Source organism: Eurosta solidaginis, chromosome X (assembly GCF_040869045.1).
Source record: "Eurosta solidaginis isolate ZX-2024a chromosome X, ASM4086904v1, whole genome shotgun sequence".
NCBI classification, from domain to species: domain Eukaryota; kingdom Metazoa; phylum Arthropoda; class Insecta; order Diptera; family Tephritidae; genus Eurosta; species Eurosta solidaginis.
Window position 1 is genome coordinate 49,566,201 of NC_090324.1, and position 21,001 is coordinate 49,587,201.

A 21,001-nucleotide genomic window follows, 5' to 3' on the forward strand; every position below is an offset into this window, starting at 1 on the left:
TTAATACCTTTAATTTGATACCCATATCGTACAAACACATTCTAGAGTCACCCCTGGTCTACTTTTATGGCGATACCTCGAAAAGGTGTCCACCTATAGACCTAAGCCCCACGCCCTTTTAAAATACTCATTAACACCTTTCGTTTGATACCCATATTGTACAAACGCATTCTAGAGTCACCCCTGGTCCACCTTTATGCAGATATCTCGAAAAGGCGACCACCTATACAACTACCACCACTCCCTTTTAAAACCCTCATTAATACCTTTAATTTGATACCCATATCGTACAAACACATTCTAGGGTCACCCCTGGTCCACCTTTATGGCGATATCTCGAAAAGGCGTCCACCTATAGAACTAAGACCCACGCCCTTTTAAAATACTCATTAACACATTTCGTTTGATACCCATATTGTACAAACGCATTCTAGAGTCACCCCTGGTCCACCTTTATGCCGATATCTCGAAAAGGTGACCACCTATACAACTACCACCACTCCCCTTTTAAAACCCTCATTAATACCTTTAGTTTGATACCCATATCGTACAAACACATTCTAGGGTCACCCCTGGTCCACCTTTATGGCGATATCTCGAAAAGGCGTCCACCTATAGAACTAAGACCCACGCCCTTTTACAATACTCATTAACACATTTCGTTTGATACCCATATTGTACAAACGCATTCTAGAGTCACCCCTGGTCCACCTTTATGCCGATATCTCGAAAAGGCGACCACCTATACAACTACCACCACTCCCTTTTAAAACCCTCATTAATACCTTTAATTTGATACCGATATCGTACAAACACATTATAGAGTCACCCCTGGTCCACCTTTATGGCGATATCTCGAAAAGCCGTCCCTATAGAACTAAGCCCCACGCCCTTTTGAAATACTCATTAACCCTAGAAGCCTAACCTATTTTAGTAATACATAAAGCATAAACATACGTCTCAGAGGCGTACATGTACTAATAATAACTTCTGAGATAAATTCTGCTTAGTTTTTTTTTAATGAAGTTTTAGATCGGAATACATACTATTAATAAAACACATTTGCTATAAAATAAAATTAATTCAAACATATTTATTATCACAAAAAATAACGAACATAAAAACCAGGTGCATATAAAATAAAGTTAAACAATTTAGAAAACAAAAAAAAAAAAAAAACAGTTCATTATTCTACTAAAATGGTTTGTTTTACTTATTTGTAATGTAATTAGTCTTTGGATGACTAGATATATATGTATATATAATTTAGGAGCAGTCTACACATACATCATGTTTGTGCTCACAACATTTTGGTTTTTTGCACTTATAGCACACTATTTTTGACACCCTCTTTTTTTTGTAGGAGCAGAAACAACAATATTTTCGTTTTTTAGGTTCTGATTCTTCTGATTGAGAATTATCGTGTGTAATTTTAGGATCGCCGAGAGTTGTACCTATATTGTCTCGCACAGACCTGATCAAAGTTGGGCCTTGAAGCCTTTCTTCCATTCATGGTTTCATCAAATCTGTAGATAGTTGCTTTATGTATTCTCTGCGATTCAAAGGCTTTTTATTATTTGCCGCCATGTTGTGACTATAAATTATAGCACTGTTTACAAATAAAAAATGTTCAGAATGCCGTAAAATACAGCCATTGGCCATCTATTTGTCTTACGGCTGCATGACATTCACGAACACATCTGATCAAATGAATCTACCCCTCCTTTTGTTTGGTTGTAGAAATGAATCATGTCTGGTTTTCCACTTGTATGATTAATTATTGCGTCTTCATCACAAGAGGACAATAAGTAAACCATCTTTGAGGGCTTTGGCTTATAAGACACCAGTGTCAGTGGCCCATCAAAGCAAAACATAGAAGTACCAGCAGATCGGGATCTTGAATTGTTAAGTTTTTCAGGTATTTTTCTCTTATTAGAACGTATTGTGCCAACTATAGTCAATTTGTAAGGCGGTTGAAGAAGATTTTTAGCCAGGGGAACTGATGTGAACCAGTTATCACATGTTATGCTCCTATTAGAACCATGAATGGTTTTCGACAATTTTTATACTCAGTTGAGCAGAGCTCACAGAGTATATTAAGTTTGATTGGATAACGGTTGGTTGTACATATATAAAGGAATCGAGATAGATATAGACTTCCATATATCAAAATAATCAGGATCGAAAAAAAATTTGATTGAGCCATGTCCGTCCGTCCGTCCGTCCGTCCATCCGTCCGTCCGTTAACACGATAACTTGAGTAAATTTTGAGCTATCTTGATGAAATTTGGTATGTAGATTCCTGGGCACTCATCTCAGATCGCTATTTAAAATGAACGATATCGGACTATAACCACGCCCACTTTTTCGATATCGAAAATTTCGAAAAACCGAAAAAATGCGATAATTCATTGCCAAAGGCAATTAAAGCGATGAAACTTGGCAGATGGGTTGACGTTATGACGCAGAATAGAAAATTAGTAAGATTTTGGACAATGGGCGTGGCACCGCCCACTTTTACAAGAAGGTAATTTAAAAGTTTTGCAAGCTGTAATTTGGCAGTCGTTGAAGATATCATGATGAAATTTGGCAGGAACGCTGCTACTATTACTATATATGTGCTAAATAAAAATTAGCAAAATTGGATGAAGAACACGCCCACTTTTTAAAAAAAAAAATTTTTTTAATTCAAATTTTAACAAAAAATTTAATATCTTTACTGTATATAAGTAAATTAAGTCAAAATTCAACTCCTGTAATCATATGATGCAACAAAATACAAAAATAAAAGAAAATTTCAAAATGGGCGTGGCTCCGCCCATATTCATTTAGTTTGTCTAGAATACTTTTAATGCCATAAGTCGAACAAAAATTTACCAATCCTTCTCAAATTTGGTAGGTACATAGATTCTATGACGGTAACTGTTCTCTGTGAAAATGGCCGAAATCGGTGGAAGCGACGCCCAGTTTTTATACACAGTCCACCGTCTGTCCTTCCGCTCGGCTGTTAACACAATAACTTGAGCAAAAACCGATATATCTTTACTAAACTTAGCCCACCTACTTATCTGAACTCACTTTATCTCGGTATAAAAAATAGCCGAAATCCGACCATAACCACGCCCACTTTATCGATATCGAAAATTACGAAAAATGAAAAAAATGCCATAATTCTATACCAAATACGAAAAAAGGGATGAAACATGGTAACTGGATTGGTTTATTGACGCAAAATATAACTTTGGAAAAAATTTTGTAAAATGGGTGTGACACCTACCATATTAAGTAGAAGAAAATGAAAAAGTTCTACAAGGCAAAATCAACAGCCCTTGGAATCTTGGCAGGAATACTGTTAGTGGTATTGCATATATAAATAAATTAGCAGTACCCGACAGATGATTTTCTGGATCACCTGGTCCACATTTTGGTCGATATCGCGAGAACACCTTCACATATACATCTAAGGGCCACTCGCTTTTAAAACCCTCATTAATACCTTTAATTTGATATCCATATCGTACAAACACATTCTAGAGTCACCCCTGGCCCACCCTAATGGCGATATCTCGAAAAGGCGTCCACCTATAGACCTAATGCCCACTCCCTCTTAAAATGCTCAGTAACACCTTTCGTTTGATACCCATATCGTACAAACATTCTAGAGTCACCTCTGGCCCACCCTAATGGCGATATCTCGAAAAGGCGTCCACCTATAGACCTAATGTCCACTCCCTCTTAAAATGGTCAGTAACACCTTTCGTTTGATACCCATATCGTACAAACATTCTAGAGTCACCCCTGGCCCACCCTATTGGCGATGTCTCGAAAAGGCCACCTATAGACCTAATGCCCACTCCCTCTTAAAATGCTCAGTAACACATTTCGTTTGATACCCATATCGTACAAACATTCTAGAGTCCCCCTGGCCCACCCTAATGGCGATATCTCGAAAAGGCGTCCACCTATAGACCTAATGCCCACTCCCTCTTAAAATGCTCAGTCACACCTTTCGTTTGATACCCATATCGTACAAACATTCTAGAGTCACCCTTGGTCCACCTTTATGGCGATATCTCGAAAAGGCGTCCACCTATAGACCTAATGCCCACTCCCTCTTAAAATGCTCAGTAACACCTTTCGTTTGATACCCATATCGTACAAACATTCTAGAGTCCCCCTGGCCCACCCTAATGGCGATATCTCGAAAAGGCGTCCACCTATAGACCTAATGCCCACTCCCTCTTAAAATGCTCAGTCACACCTTTCGTTTGATACCCATATCGTACAAACATTCTAGAGTCACCCTTGGTCCACCTTTATGGCGATATCTCGAAAAGGCGTCCACCTATAGACCTAATGCCCACTCCCTCTTAAAATGCTCAGTAACACCTTTCGTTTGATACCCATATCGTACAAACATTCTAGAGTCACCCTTGGTCCACCTTTATGGCGATATCTCGAAAAGGCGTCCACCTATAGACCTAATGCCCACTCCCTCTTAAAATGCTCAGTAACACCTTTCGTTTGATACCCATATCGTACAAACATTCTAGAGTCACCCTTGGTCCACCTTTATGGCGATATCTCGAAAAGGCGTCCACCTATAGACCTAATGCCCACTCCCTCTTAAAATGCTCAGTAACACCTTTCGTTTGATACCCATATCGTACAAACATTCTAGAGTCACCCTTGGTCCACCTTTATGGCGATATCTCGAAAAGGCGTCCACATATAGAACTAAGGATTACTCCCTTTTAAAATACTCATTACCACCTTTCATTTGATACCCATATCGTACAAACACATTCTAGAGTCACCCCTGGCCCACCCTAATGGCGATATCTCGAAAAGGCGTCCACCTATAGACCTAATGCCCACTCCCTCTTAAAATGCTCAGTAACACCTTTCGTTTGATACCCATATCGTACAAACACATTCTAGAGTCACCCCTGGCCCACCCTAATGACGATATCTCGAAAAGGCGTCCACTTATAGACCTAATGCCCACTCCCTCTTAAAATGCTCAGTAACACCTTTCGTTTGATACCCATATCGTACAAACATTCTAGAGTCACCCTTGGTCCACCTTTATGGCGATATATCGAAAAGGCGTCCACCTATAGAACTAAGGATTACTCCCTTTTAAGATACTCATTACCATCTTTCATTTGATACCCATATCATACAAACACATTCTAGAGTCACCCCTGGCCCACCCTAATGGCGACATTTCGAAAAGGCGTCCACCTATAGACCTATTGCCCACTCCCTCTTAAAATGCTCAGTAACACTTTTCGTTTTATACCCATATCGTACAAATATTCTAGAGTCACACCTGGCCCACCCTAATGGCAATATCTCGAAAAGGCGTCCACCTATAGACCTAATGCCCACTCCCTCTTAAAATGCTCAGTAACACTTTTCATTTGATTCCCATATCGTACAAACACATTCTAGAGACACCCCTGGTCCACCTTTATGGCGATATCTCGAAAGGGCGTCCACCGATAGACCTAAGGCCCACTCCCTCTTAAAATGCTCAGTAACACCTTTCATTTGATTCCCATATCGTACAAACACATTCTAGAGACACCCCTGGTCCACCTTTATGGCGATATCTCGAAACGGCGGCCACCTATGGACTAAGGATCACTCCTTTTCAAAATACTCATTAACAGCTTTCCTTTGATACCCATATCGTACAAACATATTCTAGAGTCACCCCTGGTCCACCTTTATGGCGATTTCTCGAAAAGGCGTTCACCTATAGAACTAAAGCCCATTCCCTCTTAAAATACTCATTACCACCTTTCATTTGATACCCATATCCTACAAACACATTCTAGAGTCACCCCTGGTCCACCTTAATGGCGATATCTCGAAAGGGCGTCCACCGATAGACCTAAGGCCCACTCCCTCTTAAAATGCTCAGTAACACCTTTCATTTGATACCCATATCGTACAAACAAATTCTAGAGTCAGCCCTGGTCCACCTTTATGGCGATATTCCTAAATGGCGTCCATCCATAGAACTATGGCCTACTCTCTCTTAAAATACTCTTTAATACCTTCCATTTGATACACATGTCATACAACCACATTCCAAGGTTACCCTAGGTTCATTTTCCTACATGGTGATTTTCCTTATTTTGTCTCCATAGCTCTCAACTGAGTATGTAATGTTCGGTTACACCCGAACTTAGCCTTCCTTACTTGTTTTACATAAAATTCACCAAGTGGAATGCCTCCACTATTTGTGGTTCTTCCAGTATATGGATCCGCATCAATCATGTACTTGGACGTTGCGTCGCACATCATCGGAAACTTGATTCCATACTTGCTGGGCTTATTCGGAATATAAATCCGGAAGGGGCATCTTCCTCTAAACCCTAATAACTGTTCATCAATTGTTACTTCCGATCCAGGAATGTAATTGTTTCGGCATTGCTTTATAAACATTTCCCAAACATTTCTAGCTGGAACGAATGCGTAATTTGGTCGAAGCATCGGACGCAAGGTTTTATCGTCCATTCTTAGGCATCTAGATAAAAACTCAAATCTTTCTTTACTCATTACTGAAACGTACCGTGTGCCAGAAAAAGTAGAATCAAACAATTCGTCTGTTGAAAGGTGGTTATCCTTCATGACAGCAGTCAGAGTTAGAATGCCTATAAATGCACGAATCTCTAAGCATTGAGTGTCTTTATAAGTCGCTGTTGTTTTTGATATATTTTGTCTTTTAGTTATCATTTTGACATTGGTCCATTTAACAATTTCATTTAAAATTTCGTCTGTTATGAAGAGATTGAAAATATGCGTGGGATCAAATATATTTTTGCATGCGCTTGCTGGACCCCGAGATGCGCGAACTATATTCATTGCTTTTGTTCTATGAGATAATGTGGCCTTACTGGTTGACCAAATATGCCCATTCTTACCACGAATAATTTTGTCAGAAATATGATGTATTCTTTCGGAACTGAAAGTAACTGAAACGTCGGCAGCATCGATATCTTCTTCAGTGCAGGAATTTACTTGTGTATCCTCACTATCACAGCTGTTTTCATCATTGTTTTCAACATTCTGGAGACAGTTATCCTCTCCTTCTTCTTCTGAAGCTGAATCGTCTGCAGTTATGTTATCTTCTTCGCATAGGATGGCAAAAATATCGTCAACGTTCAATTTATTATATCGTGGCATATTCACATGTTCTATAAGATATGTACATACAGAAATAATGAGCATAAAACACCCAAATATTAATATATCCAATCGTGATGAAAACTTACATAAAGCCTAAACATACGTCCCGTAGGCGTGTTATACGTGAAAAACTCAAAAATGGTTAAGTTTGACTCAGCGAAAAGTGCGCGCTCAGTAAGCATCAACCGACTACTGACTTGACGAAAAAGCACGAGGTGTTAACTTAAACAGTTTAAAAAAGAAAGAGAGTTTTAAAATCAATGTACGCCTCGCAGGCGTAGGTTAGGCTTCTAGGGTTAACACCTTTCGTTTGATACCCATATTGTACAAACGCATTCTAGAGTCACCCCTGGTCCACCTTTATGCCGATATCTCGAAAATTCGACCACCTATACTACTACCACCACTCCCTTTTAAAACCCTCATTAATACCTTTAATTTGATACCGATATCGTACAAACACATTCTAGAGTCACCCCTGGTCCACCTTTATGGCGATATCTCGAAAAGCCGTCCCTATAGAACTAAGCCCCACGCCCTTTTGAAATACTCATTAACACCTTTCGTTTGATACCCATATTGTACAAACACATTCTAGAGTCACCCCTGGTCCACCTTTATGGCGATATCTCGAAAAGCCGTCCCTATAGAACTAAGCCCCACGCCCTTTTGAAATACTCATTAACACCTTTCGTTTGATACGCATATTGTACAAACACATTCTAGAGTCACCCCGGGTCCACCTTTACGGCGATAACTCGAAACGGGTTCCACCTATGGAACTAAGGAACACTACATTTTAAAATAGTCATTAACACCTTTTATTTGATACCCATATCGTACAAACAAATTCTAGAGTCACCCCTGTTCCACCCTTATGCCGATATCTCGAAAAGGCGACCACCTATACAACTACCAACACCACCTACACAACTACCTCACCCCTGGTCCACCTTAATGGCGATATCACGAAAAGGCGTCCACCTATAGATTCAACCCTACTCCCTTTTAAAACACTCATTAACACCTTTAGTTTGACACCCACATTGTACAAACGCATTCTAGAGTCACCCCTGGTCCACCTTTATAACGATATCCCGAAAAGGCGTCCACCGATAGAGCTAACGCCCACTCGCTTTTAAAATACTCATTAACACCTTTCATTTGATACCCATATCGTACAAACAAATTCTAGGGTCACCCCTGGTCCACCTTTATGGCGATATCTCGAAAAGGCGTCCATGTATAGAACTAAGGCCCACTCCCTTTTAAAATACTCATTAACACCTTTCATTTGATACCCATATCGTACAAACAAATTCTAGAGTCACCCCTGGTCCACCTTTATGGCGGCATTTCGAAAAGGCGTCCACCTATAGAACTAAGGCCTACTCCCTTTTAAAATGTTCATTAACCCCTTTCATTTGATACCCATATCGTACAAACAAATTCTAGGTTCACCCCTGGTCCACCTTTATGGCGATATCTCTAAACGGCGTCCACCTATGGAACTAAGGATCACTACCTTTTAAAATACTCATTAACACCTTTCATTTGATAACCATATCGTACAAACAAATTCTAGAGTCAACCCTGATCAATTCAAAGTAATAACATGTCCACTTTAACATTGTTTATATGGGTTGGTAACGAAATCCTTTTTTGCAAAATCCCGAAAGCAAAATCCTGCTTTTTAAAATTCTGTTTTTTTAAAATTCTGCTTTTTAAAAATCGTGTTTTTTTTAAATTCTGCTTCTCAGAATCCCGAATTAGAAAATTCTTATTTAAATGTAATGCGCACTATTCAAGGTAATGACATGTCCGCTTTAACACTTTTTATATTACATTTAAATACAACACTGTGTACACATTATTTTTAGAGCAGAGCTCACAGAGTATATTAACTTTGATTGGATAACGGTTGGTTGTACAGCTATAAAGGAATCGAGATATATATAGACTTCCATATATCAAAATCATCAGGATCGAAAAAAAATGTATTGACCGTCCGTCCGTCCGTCAGTCTGTCCGTTAACACGATAACTTGAGTAAATTTTGAGGTATCTTGATGAAATTTGGTTCCTGAGTACTCATCTCAGATCGCTATTTAAAATGAACAATATCGGACTATAAACACGCCCACTTTTTCGATACCGAAAATTTCGAAAAACGGAAAAAGTGCGATAATTCATTACCAAAGACAGATAAAGCGATGAATGTGAGTTGAACTGATGACGCTGAATATAAAATTAGTAAAATTTTGGACAATGGGTGTGATACCGCCCACTTTTAAAAGAAGGTAATTTAAAAGTTTTGCAAGCTGTAATTTGGCAGTCGTTGAAGATATCATGATGAAATTTGGCAGGAACGTTACTCCTACTACTATATGTACGCCTAATAAAAATTAGCAAAATCGGAGAACGACCACGCCCACTTTAAAAAAAAAAATTTTAAGTGAAATTTTAACAAAAAATTTAATATTTTTACAGTATATAAGTAAATTATGTCAACATTCAACTCCATTAATGATATGGTGCAACAAAATGCAAAGATAAAAGAAAATTTCAAAATGGAAGTGGCTCCGCCCTTTTTCATTTAATTTGTTTAGGATACTTTTAATAATTTACCAATCCTTGTGAAATTTAGTAGGGGCTTAGATTCTGGGACAATAACTTATTTCTGTGAAAAAGGGCGAAATCGGCTGAAGCCACGCCCAGTGTTTATACACAGTCGCCCGTCTGTCCTTCCGCTCGGCCGTTGACACAATAACTTGAGCAAAAATCGATATATCTTTACTAAACTCAGTTCACGTACTTATCTGAACTCACTTTGTATTGGTATTAAAAATGGCCGAAATCCGACTATGACCACGCCCACTTTTTCGATATCGAAAATTATCAAAAACGAAAAAAATGCCATAATTCTATACCAGATACGAAAAAAGGGATGAAACATGGTATTTGGATTGGTTTATTGACGCAAAATGTAACTTTAGAAAAAAACTTTGTTAAATGGTTGTGAAACCTACCATACTAAGTATAATGAAAAGAAAAAGTTCTGCAGGGCGAAATAAAAAACCCTTGAAATCTTGGCAGGAATACCGTTCGTGGTATTATATATATAAATAAATTAGCGGTATCCAACAGATGATGTTCTGGGTCACCCTGGTCCACATTTTGGTCGACATCTGGAAAACGCCCTCACATATACAACTACCAACACTCCCTTTTAAAAGCCTCATTAATACCTTTAAGTTGATACCCATATCGTACAAACCCATTCTAGAGTCACCCCTGGTCCACCTTTGTGGCGATATACCGAAAAGGCGTCCACCTATAGAACTAAGCCCCACGCCCTTTTAAAATAATCATTAACACTTTTCATCTGATACCCATATCGTACAAACATATTCTAGAGTCACTCCTGGTCCACCTTTATGGCGATATCTCGAAAAGTCGACCACCTATAGAACTAAGGACAACTCCCTTTTAAAAAGACTCACTAACACCTTTCATTTGATACCCATATCGTACAAACAAAGTCTAGAGTCACCAATGGTCCACTTTTATGGCGATATCTCGAAAAGGCGACCACCTATATAACTACAACCACTCCCTTTTAAAACCCTCATTAATACCTTTAATTTGATACCGATATCGTACAAACACATTCTAGAGTCACCCCTGGTCTACCTTTATGGCGATATCTCGAAAAGCCGTCCCTATAGAACTAAGCCCCACACCCTTTTGAAATACTCATTAACACCTTTCGTTTGATACCCATATTGTACAAACGCATTCTAGAGTCACCCCGGGTCCACCTTTATGGCGATATCTCGAAACGGGTACCACCTATGGAACTAAGGAACACTACCTTTTAAAATAGTCATTAACACCTTTTATTTGATACCCATATCGTACAAACAAATTCTAGAGGCACCCCTGTTCCACCCTTATGCTGATATCTCGAAAAGGCGACCACTTATACAACTACCATCACCACCTACACAACTACCTCGCCCCTGGTCCACCTTTATGGCGATATTTCGAAACGGCTTCCACCTATAGAAATAAGGCCCACTCCCTTTTAAAAAAAACTCATTAACACCTTTCATTGGATACCCATATCGTACAAACAAAGTCTAGAGTCACCCCTGGTCCACCTTTATGGCGATATCTCGAAAAGGCGACCACCTATACAACTACAACCACTCCCTTTTAAAACCCTCATTAATACCTTTAATTTGATACCCATATCGTACAAACACATTCTAGAGTCACCCCTGGTCCACCTTTATGGCGATCCGCCTTATGGTGTCCACCTATAGAACTAAGCCCCACGCCCTTTTAAAATACTCACTAACACCTTTCGTTTGATACCCATATTGTACAAACGCATTCTAGAGTCACCCCTGTTCCACCTTTATGCTGATATCTCGAAAAGGCGACCACCTATACAACTACCACCACTCCCTTTTAAAACCCTTATTAATACCTTTATTTTGATACCCATATCGTACAAACACATTCTAGGGTCACCCCTGGTCCACCTTTATGGCGATATCTCGAAAAGGCGTCCACCTATAGAACTAAGACCCACGCCCTTTTAAAATAATCATTAACACATTTCGTTTGATACCCATATTGTACAAACGCATTCTAGAGTCACCCCTGGTCCACTTTTATGCCGATATCTCGAAAAGGCGGCCACCTATACAACTACCACCACTCCCTTTTAAAAACCTCATTAATACCTTTAATTTGATACCCATATCGTACAAACACATTCTAGAGTCACCCCTGGTCCACCTTAATGGCGATATAACGAAAAGGCGTCCACCTATAGATTAAACCCGATATCTCGAAAAGGCGACCACCTATATAACTAAAACCACTCCCTTTTAAAAACCTCATTAATACCTTTAATTTGGTACCGATATCGTACAAACACATTCTAGAGTCACCCCTGGTCCACCTTTATGGCGATATCTCGAAAAGCCGTCCCTATAGAACTAAGCCCCACGCCCTTTTGAAATACTCATTAGCACCTTTCGTTTGATACCCATATTGTACAAACGCATTCTAGAGTCACCCCGGGTCCACCTTTATGGCGATATCTCGAAACGGGTTCCACCTATGGAACTAAGGAACACTACCTTTTAAAATAGTCATTAACACCTTTTATTTGATACCCATATCGTACAAACAAATTCTAGAGTCACCCCTGTTCCACCCTTATGCCGATATCTCGAAAAGGCGACAACCTATACAACTACCAACACCACCTACACAACTACCTCACCCCTGGTCCACCTTTATGGCGATATTTCGAAACGGCTTCCACCTATAGAAATAAGGCCCACTCCCTTTAAAAAAAAACTCATTAACACCTTTCATTTGATACCCATATCGTACAAACAAAGTCTAGAGCCACCCCTGGTCCACCTTTATGGCGATATCTCGAAAAGGCGACCACCTATACAACTACAACCACGACCTTTTAAAACACTCATTAATATCTTTAATTTGATACCCATATCGTTCAAACACATTCTAGAGTCACCCCTGGTCCACCTTTATGGCGATATCTCGAAACGGCTTCCACCTATGGAACTAAGGAACACTCCCTTTTAAAATAGTCATTAGCACCTTTTATTTGATACCCATATCGTACAAACAAATTCTAGAGTCACCCCTGTTCCACCCTTATGCCGATATCTCGAGAAGGCGACCACCTATACAACTACCAACACCACCTACACAACTACCTCACCCCTGGTCCACCTATATGGCGATATCTCGAAAAGTTGACCACCTATAGAACTAAGGCCCACTCCCTTTTAAAAAATACTCATTAACACCTTTCATTTGATACCCATATCGTACAAACAAAGTCTAGAGTCACCCCTGGTCCACCTTTATGGCGATATCTCGAAAAGCCGACCACCTATACAACTACAACCACTCCCTTTTAAAACCCTCATTAATACCCTTAATTTGATACCCATATCGTACAAACACATTCTAGAGTCACCCCTGGTCCACCTTTATGGCGATATCTCGAAAAGGCGTTAACCTATAGAACTATACCCCACGCCCTTTTAAAATACTTATTAACACCTTTCGTTTGATACCCATATTGTACAAACACATTCTAGAGTCACCCCTGGTCCACCTTTATGGCGATATCTCGAAAAGGCGTCCACCTATAGAACTAAGGCCCACTCCCTTAAAAATACTCACTAACACCTTTCGTTTGATAGCCATATTGTACAAACGCATTCTAGAGTCACCCCTGGTCCACCTTTATGCCGATATCCCGAAATGGCGACCACCTATACAACTACCACCACTCCCTTTTAAAACCCTTATTAATACCTTTAATTTGATACCCATATCGTACAAACACATTCTAGGGTCACCCCTGGTCCACCTTTATGGCTTGTTCTTAGAAAAGCCTTTTTCTTAAATTTAATTTAAATATGAATTTTTTTTTTTTAGTTTTTAGTAGGGTAAATTATTATGGCTTTGGCCGTGTAAATTATTATGGTGTATTTGTATATTTTAGATTTAATGCACAATTAATATGTGTGTGTTTGAGCGGCCAAATAATAACAGTAGTATTGCTAAAGTGCTGCTTAGTTGATGGAATGTCGCTAATTTCCTAGCGATGATCAGCAGATTGTCAATATTTCGTTCAACGGACGCGCGAAATTGCCACATCTGCTCAAATTTTCCAAGATTTTCCGTTCTTGATTTAACTTAAGCTGTTATGCCAATATTTTTCAGCCAGCTTTTTTCAAATACGTAATTTTTCCAAAAGCAAAATAAATTACAGAAAAGATTACAGAGTTAAACAGCCTTAAAAATTCAGCTATGTTGCTTATACACAGAAAGACAACAGAGGGTTGTGTCTCCGCTTTTCGCAAGCGTTGAGATTCACCACGCGTGACACGCGTGATTCACCACGTCCAAATATCACAATCCACGGATAGGTACCGGCGGGTTTGTATGGGACTTAGGCTGTTATGCCAAAGTAAATACAAATCTTTACCGATAACTGTGTTATCGATTAATTTATCGAATTCTAACAAAGCAATATTGCATTGTCATCGGAGTTATACATGTGTGCAAAATTTCAGCTCAATCGGATACCGGGAAGTGTATCAAATTTAACTTAAAAGATTCCATTACAGACAACAAAAGTGAAACTAAATAAAAGCTTATAAAAAGGAGCTTATTTATGCGAAAACTCAAATACAAGGAAGGGAAAATGAAGAAATAATAAGAAAGAAAAGAAACATAATTAAAACAAGTAAGGAAGGCTAAGTTCGGGTGTAACCGATCATTACATACTCAGTTGAGAACTATGGAGACAAAATAAGGGAAAATCACCATGTAGGAAAATGAACCTAGGGTAACCCTGGAATGTGCTGTTTGTAGGATATGGGTATCAAATGAAAGTTGTTAATGAATATTTTAAAAGGGCGTGGGCCTTAGTTCCATAGGTGGACGCCTTTTCCAGATGTCGCCATAAAGGTGGACCAGGGGTGACTCTAGAATTTGTTTGTACGATATGGGTATCAAAATAAAGGTGTTAACGAGTTTTTTAAAAGAGTGTTGGCCTCAGTTCTAGAGGTGGACGCCTTTTCGAGATATCGCCATAAAGGTGGACGAGGGGTGGCTCTAGAATTTGTTTGTATGATATGGTTATCAAATGAAAGGTGTTAATGTGTATTTTAAAAGGGAGTGGGCCTTAGTTGTATATGTGAAGGCGTTTTCGAGATATCGACCAAAATGAGGACCAGGGTGATCCAGAATATCATCTGTCGGGTACCGCTAATTTATTTATATATGTAATACCAAAATGAAAGGTGTTAATGAATATTTTAAAAGGGCGTGGGCCTTAATTCTATAGGTGGACGCCTTTTCGAGATATCGCCATAACGGTGGAACTAGGGGTGAGTCTAGAATTTGTTTGTATGATATGGGTATCAAATGAAAGGTGTTAATGAGTATTATAAAAGGGCGTGGGCCTTAGTTCTATAGGTGGACGCCTTTTCGAAATATCGCCATAAAGGTGGACTAGGGGTGACTCTAGAATTTGTTTGTACGATATGGGCATCAAATGAAAGGTGTTAATGAGTATTTTAAAAGGGCGTCGGCCTTAGTTCTATAGGTGGACGCCTTTTCGAAATATCGCCATTGAGGTGGACCAGGGGTGACTCTAGAATTTGTTAGTTCGATATGGGTATCAAATGAAAGGTGTTAAGGAGTATTTTAAAAAGGTGTGGGCCTTGGTTCTATATGTGGACGCCTTTTCGAGATATCGCCATAAACGTGGACCAGGGGTGACTCTAGAATGTGTTTGTACGATGTGGGTATCAAATTAAAGGTATTAATGAGGGTTTTAAAAGGGAGTGGCCTTAGTTGTATATGTGAAGGCGTTTTGAGATATCGACCAAAATGAGGACCAGGGTGATCCAGAATATCATCTGTCGGGTACCGCTAATTTATTTATATATGTAATACCACGAACAGTATTCCTTGCAAGATTCCAAGGGCTTTCGATTTCGCCCTGCAAAACTTTTTCATTTTCTTCTACTTAATATGGTAGGTGTCACACTCATTTTACCAAGTTTTTTTCTAAATTTATATTTTGCTTCAATAGACCAATACAATTACCATGTTTCACCCCTTTTTTCGTATTTGGTATTTAATTATGGCATTTTTTTCATTTTTTGTAATTTTCAATATCGAAAAAGTGGGCGTGGTCATAGTCGGATTTCGGCCATTTTTTACACCAATACAAAGTTAGTTCAGATAAATAAGTGAACTGAGTTTAGTAAAGATATATCGATTTTTGCTCAAGTTATCGTGTTAACGGCCGAGCGGAAGGACAGACGGTCGACTGTGTATAAAAACTGGGCGTGACTTCAACCGTTTCGCCCTTTTTCACAGAAAACAGTTATCGTTCTAGAATATAAGCCTCTACCAAATTTCACAAGGATTGGTAAATTTTTGTTCGACTTATGGCATTAAAAGTATCCTAGACAAATTAAATGAAAAAGGGCGGAGCCTCGCCCATTTTGAACTTTTCTTTTATTTTTGTATTTTGTTACACCATATCATTACTGGAGTTGAATGTTGTTATAATTTACTTATATACTGTAAAGATATTAACTTTTCTTTTAAAATTTGAATTAAAAAAAAAAATTTTTTAAAAGTGGGCGTGGTCGTTCTCCGATTTTGCTAATTTTTATTAAGCAGACATATAGTAATAAGAGTAACGTTCCTGCAAAATTTCATCATGATATATTCAACGACTGCCAAATTACAGCCTGCAAAACTTCTAAATTACCTTCTTTTAAAAGTGGGCGGTGCCACGCCTATTGTCCAAAATTTTACTAGTTTTCTATTATGCGTCGTAAGCTCAACTCACCTACCACGTTTCATCGCTTAATCCATATTTGGTAATGAATTATAGCACTTTTTCAATTTTTCGAAATTTTCGATATCGAAAAAGTGGGCGGGGTTATTGTCCGATATCGTTCATTTTAAATAGCGATCTGACGGACGGACATGGAACGGACAGACGGACGGACGGACGGACATGGCTCAATCGAATTTTTTTTCGATACTAATGATTTTGATATATGGAAGTCTATATCTATCTCGATTCCTTTATACCTGTACAACCAACCGTTAACCAATGAAAGTTAATATACTCTGTGAGCTCTGCTCAACTGAATATAAAACAAGTAAGGAAGGCTAAGTTCGGGTGTAACCGAACATTACATACTCAGTTGAGAGATGTGGAGACAAAGTAAGGGAAAATCACCATGTTGTAAAGAGAACCTAGTGTAACCCTGGAATGTGTTTGTATGACATGTGTATCAAATGGAAGGTATTAAAGAGTATTTTAAGAGGAAGTGGGCCATAGTTCTATAGATGGACGCCATTTAGGGATATCGCCATAAAGGTGGACCAGGCCTGACTCTAGAATTTGTTTGTACGATATGGGTATCAAATGAAATGTGTTAATGATAATTTTAAAAGGGAGTGGGCCTAAGTTCTATAGGTGGACGCCTTTTCGAGATATCGCCATAAAGGTGGACCAAGGGTGACTCTAGAATTTATTTTGTACGATATGGGTATCAAATGAAAGGTGGTAATGACTATTTTAAAAGGGAATGGGCCTTAGTTCTATAGATGGACGCCGTTTCGAGATATCGCCATAAAGATGGACCAGGGGTGCCTCTAGAATTAGTTTGTACGATATGGGTATCAAAGGAAAGGTGTTAATAAGTGTTTTAAAAGGGAGTGGGCCTTAGTTCTATAGGTGGACGCCTTTTCGGAATATCGTTATAAAAGTGGACCAGGGGTGACTCTAGAATGCGTTTGTACAATATGGGTATCAAGTGAAAGGTGTTAATGAGTATTTTAAAAGGGCGTGGGTCTTAGTTCTATAGGTGGATGCCTTTTCGAGATATCGCCATAAACGTGGACCAGGGGTGACTCTAGAATTTGTTTGTACGATATGGGTATCAAATGAAAGGTGTTAATGAGTATTTTAAAAGGGAGTGGGCCTTAGTTCTATAGGTGGACGCATTTTCGGAATATCGTTATAAAAGTGGACCAGGGGTGACTCTAGAATGCGTTTGTACAATATGGGTATCAAATGAAAGGTGTTAATGAGTATCTTAAAAGGGCGTGTGCCTTAGTTCTATAGGTGGACGCCTTTTCGAAATATCGCCATAAAGGTGGACCAGGGGTGACTCTAGAATTTGTTTGTACTATATGGGTATCAAATGAAAGGTGTTAATGAGTATTTTAAAAGGGAGTGGGCCTTAGTTCTATAGGTGGACGCATTTTCGGAATATCGTTATAAAAGTGGACCAGGGGTGACTCTAGAATACGTTTGTACAATATGGGTATCAAATGAAAGGTGTTAATGAGTATCTTAAAAGGAAGTGGGCCTTAGTTCTATAGGTGGACGCCTTTTCGAAATATCGCCATAAAGGTGGACCAGGGGCGACTCTAGAATTTGTTTGTATGATATGGGTATCAAATGAAAGGTGTTAATGAGTATCTTAAAAGGGCGTGGGCCTTAGTTCTATAGGTGGACGCCTTTTCGAAATATCGCCATAAAGGTGGACCAGGGGTGACTCTAGAATGCGTTTGTACGATATGGGTATCAAATTAAAGGTATTAATGAGGGTTTTAAAAGGGAGTGGCCCTTAGTTGTATATGTGAAGGCGTTTTCGAGATATCTACCAAAATGTGGAACAGTGTGATCCAGAACATCATCTGTCGGGTACCGCTAATTTATTTATATATTTAATACCACGTACAGTATTCCTTCCAAGATTCCAAGGGCTTTTGATTTCGCCCTGCAAAACTTTTTCATTTTATTCTACTTAATATGGTAGGTGTCACACCCATTTTACCAAGTTTTTTCTAAAGTTATATTTTGCGTCAATAGACCAATACAATTACCATGTTTCGTTCCTTTTTTCGTATTTGGTTTATAATTATGGCATTTTTTCATTTTTCGTAATTTTCGATATCGAAAAATTGGGCGTGGTCATAGTCGGATTTCGGCCATTTTTTACACCAATATAAAGTGAGTTCAGATAAGTACGTGAACTGAGTTTAGTAAAGATATATCGATTTTTGCTCAAGTTATCGTGTTAAAGGCCGAGCGGAAGGACAGACGGTCGACTGTGTATAAAAACTGGGCGTGGCTTCAACCGATTTCGCCCTTTTTCATAGAGAACAGTTATCGTCCTAGGAGCTAAGCCTCTACCAAATTTCACAATGATTGGTTAATTTTTGTTCGACTTATGGCATTAAAAGCATCCTAGACAAATTAAATGAAAAAGGGCGGAGCCACGCCCATTTTGAAATTTTCTTTTATTTTTGTATTATTGGAGTTGAATTTTGGCATAATTTACTTATATGCTGTAAAGGTATTAACTTTTCTTTTAAAATTTGAATTAAAAAAAATTTTTTTTTTAAAGTGGGCGTGGTCGTTCTCCGATTTTGCTAATTTTTATTAAGCAGACATAAAGTAATAAGAGTAACGTTCCTGCCAAACTTCATCATGATATCTTCAACGACTGCCAAATTACAGCTTGCAAAACTTTTAAATTACCTTCATTTAAAAGTGGGCGGTGCCACGGCCATTGTCCAAACTTTTACTAGTTTTCAATTCTGCATCATAAGCTCAACTCACCTACCAAGTTTCATCGCTTAATGCGTATTTGGTAATGAATTATCGCACTTTTTCGATTTTTCGAAATTTTCGATATCGAAAAAGTGGGCGTGGTTATTGTCCGATATCGTTCATTTTAAATAGCGTTCTGAGATGAGTGCCCAGGAACCTACGTACCAAATTTCATCAAGATACCTCAAAATTTACTCAAGTTATCGTGTTAACGGACAGACGGACGGACGGACGGACGGACATGGCTCAATCGAATTTTTTTTCGATACTGATGATTTTGATATATGGAAGTCTATATTTATCTCGATTCCTTTATACCTGTACAACCAACCGTTATGCAATCAAAGTTAATATACTCTGTGAGCTCTGGTCAACTGAGTATAAAAACAAGCAACTACGAAGAGTTATTAAAAAAGGAATGAATTATATCAACCAAGTTACTTGAAGAGAGTTGCAAAAAATTTTTCAATTTACTAGACTAAAATATTTACATACGTACACACATACATATATAAAAACATATTACGAATAAAGTTTATTTGATTTCTAAAATCGCTGTGTATGAGTTTGAATACTTTCGCTGCTTATGTCGGTTCATTTCGTTATTCAGAAAGTTTATCTAAAGGGTAAGTACACTAAAAGCAGAATTTGTATAGCCGGATTTAGCAAAAGCAGAATTTTGGAAACCCAGGATTTTGGAAAAGCAAAATTTTAGAAAACCAGGATTTTACCTATGCAGGATTTTTTAACATTTTGCAGGATTTTGCGAAGTGCAATTTTCTAAAACAGGCAAACGTTACCCTCCCTGTTTATATTACATTTAAATAAGAATTTTCTAATTCGGGATTCTGAGAAGCAGAATTTTAAAAAATCAGGATTTTAAAAAAACAGGATTTTTAAAAAACAGGATTTTAAAAACACAGGATTTTAAAAAGCAGGATTTTGCTTTCGGGATTTTGCAAAAACAGGATTTCGTTACCACCCCGCGTGCGCATTTGATGCAAGATGCGTCTGCCCAAATATTTCCAAAAGCAACTTTTTGATATTGGAAACGGTGTAGTGCCCATTGATCGCACAACAAATGAGATATCATTTTCATCCAAATTTTGCAAAATGCAGCAAAGTATTCAAGACGTCATAGACAGTGTATTTCCTAGCTTACAAGTCAATTACAAAAACCTAGATTGGCTGCATGAACGAACAATTTTAGCTCCAAAGAACGATGATGTTAGCAAATTAAATTATCAAATTCAATTGAAAATTCCCGGAGATACGGTTCAGTATAAATCCATTGATACGGTAATGGACAGAGATCAAGCTGTTAATTACCCATGTGAATTTCTAAATTCTTTAGAGCCACCTTGGAATGTCTGCGTACATTTTGACGTTAAAAGTTGGATCTCCAGTGATACTTATTCGAAACTTGAACGCGCCAAAATTTTGCAACCGAACCAGGGTAGTAATAAAAAGTTAACACCGAATTTGATCGAGGCACCAATCATCAGCGGTAAATTCAAAGGGGAAGACGTGCTGATTCCACGTATACTGATGATTTCCAACGGTTTACCTT

The 21,001-nt window shown here is 38.5% G+C and overlaps 1 protein-coding gene across 1 annotated transcript in view; it reads left to right on the top strand.

Moving 5' to 3' along the window:
* LOC137234912 (paired box protein Pax-5-like) overlaps nt 1-21,001 on the top strand; it is a 2,462,599-nt gene that overhangs the window by 1,913,793 nt on the left and 527,805 nt on the right. The window lies entirely within an intron of this gene.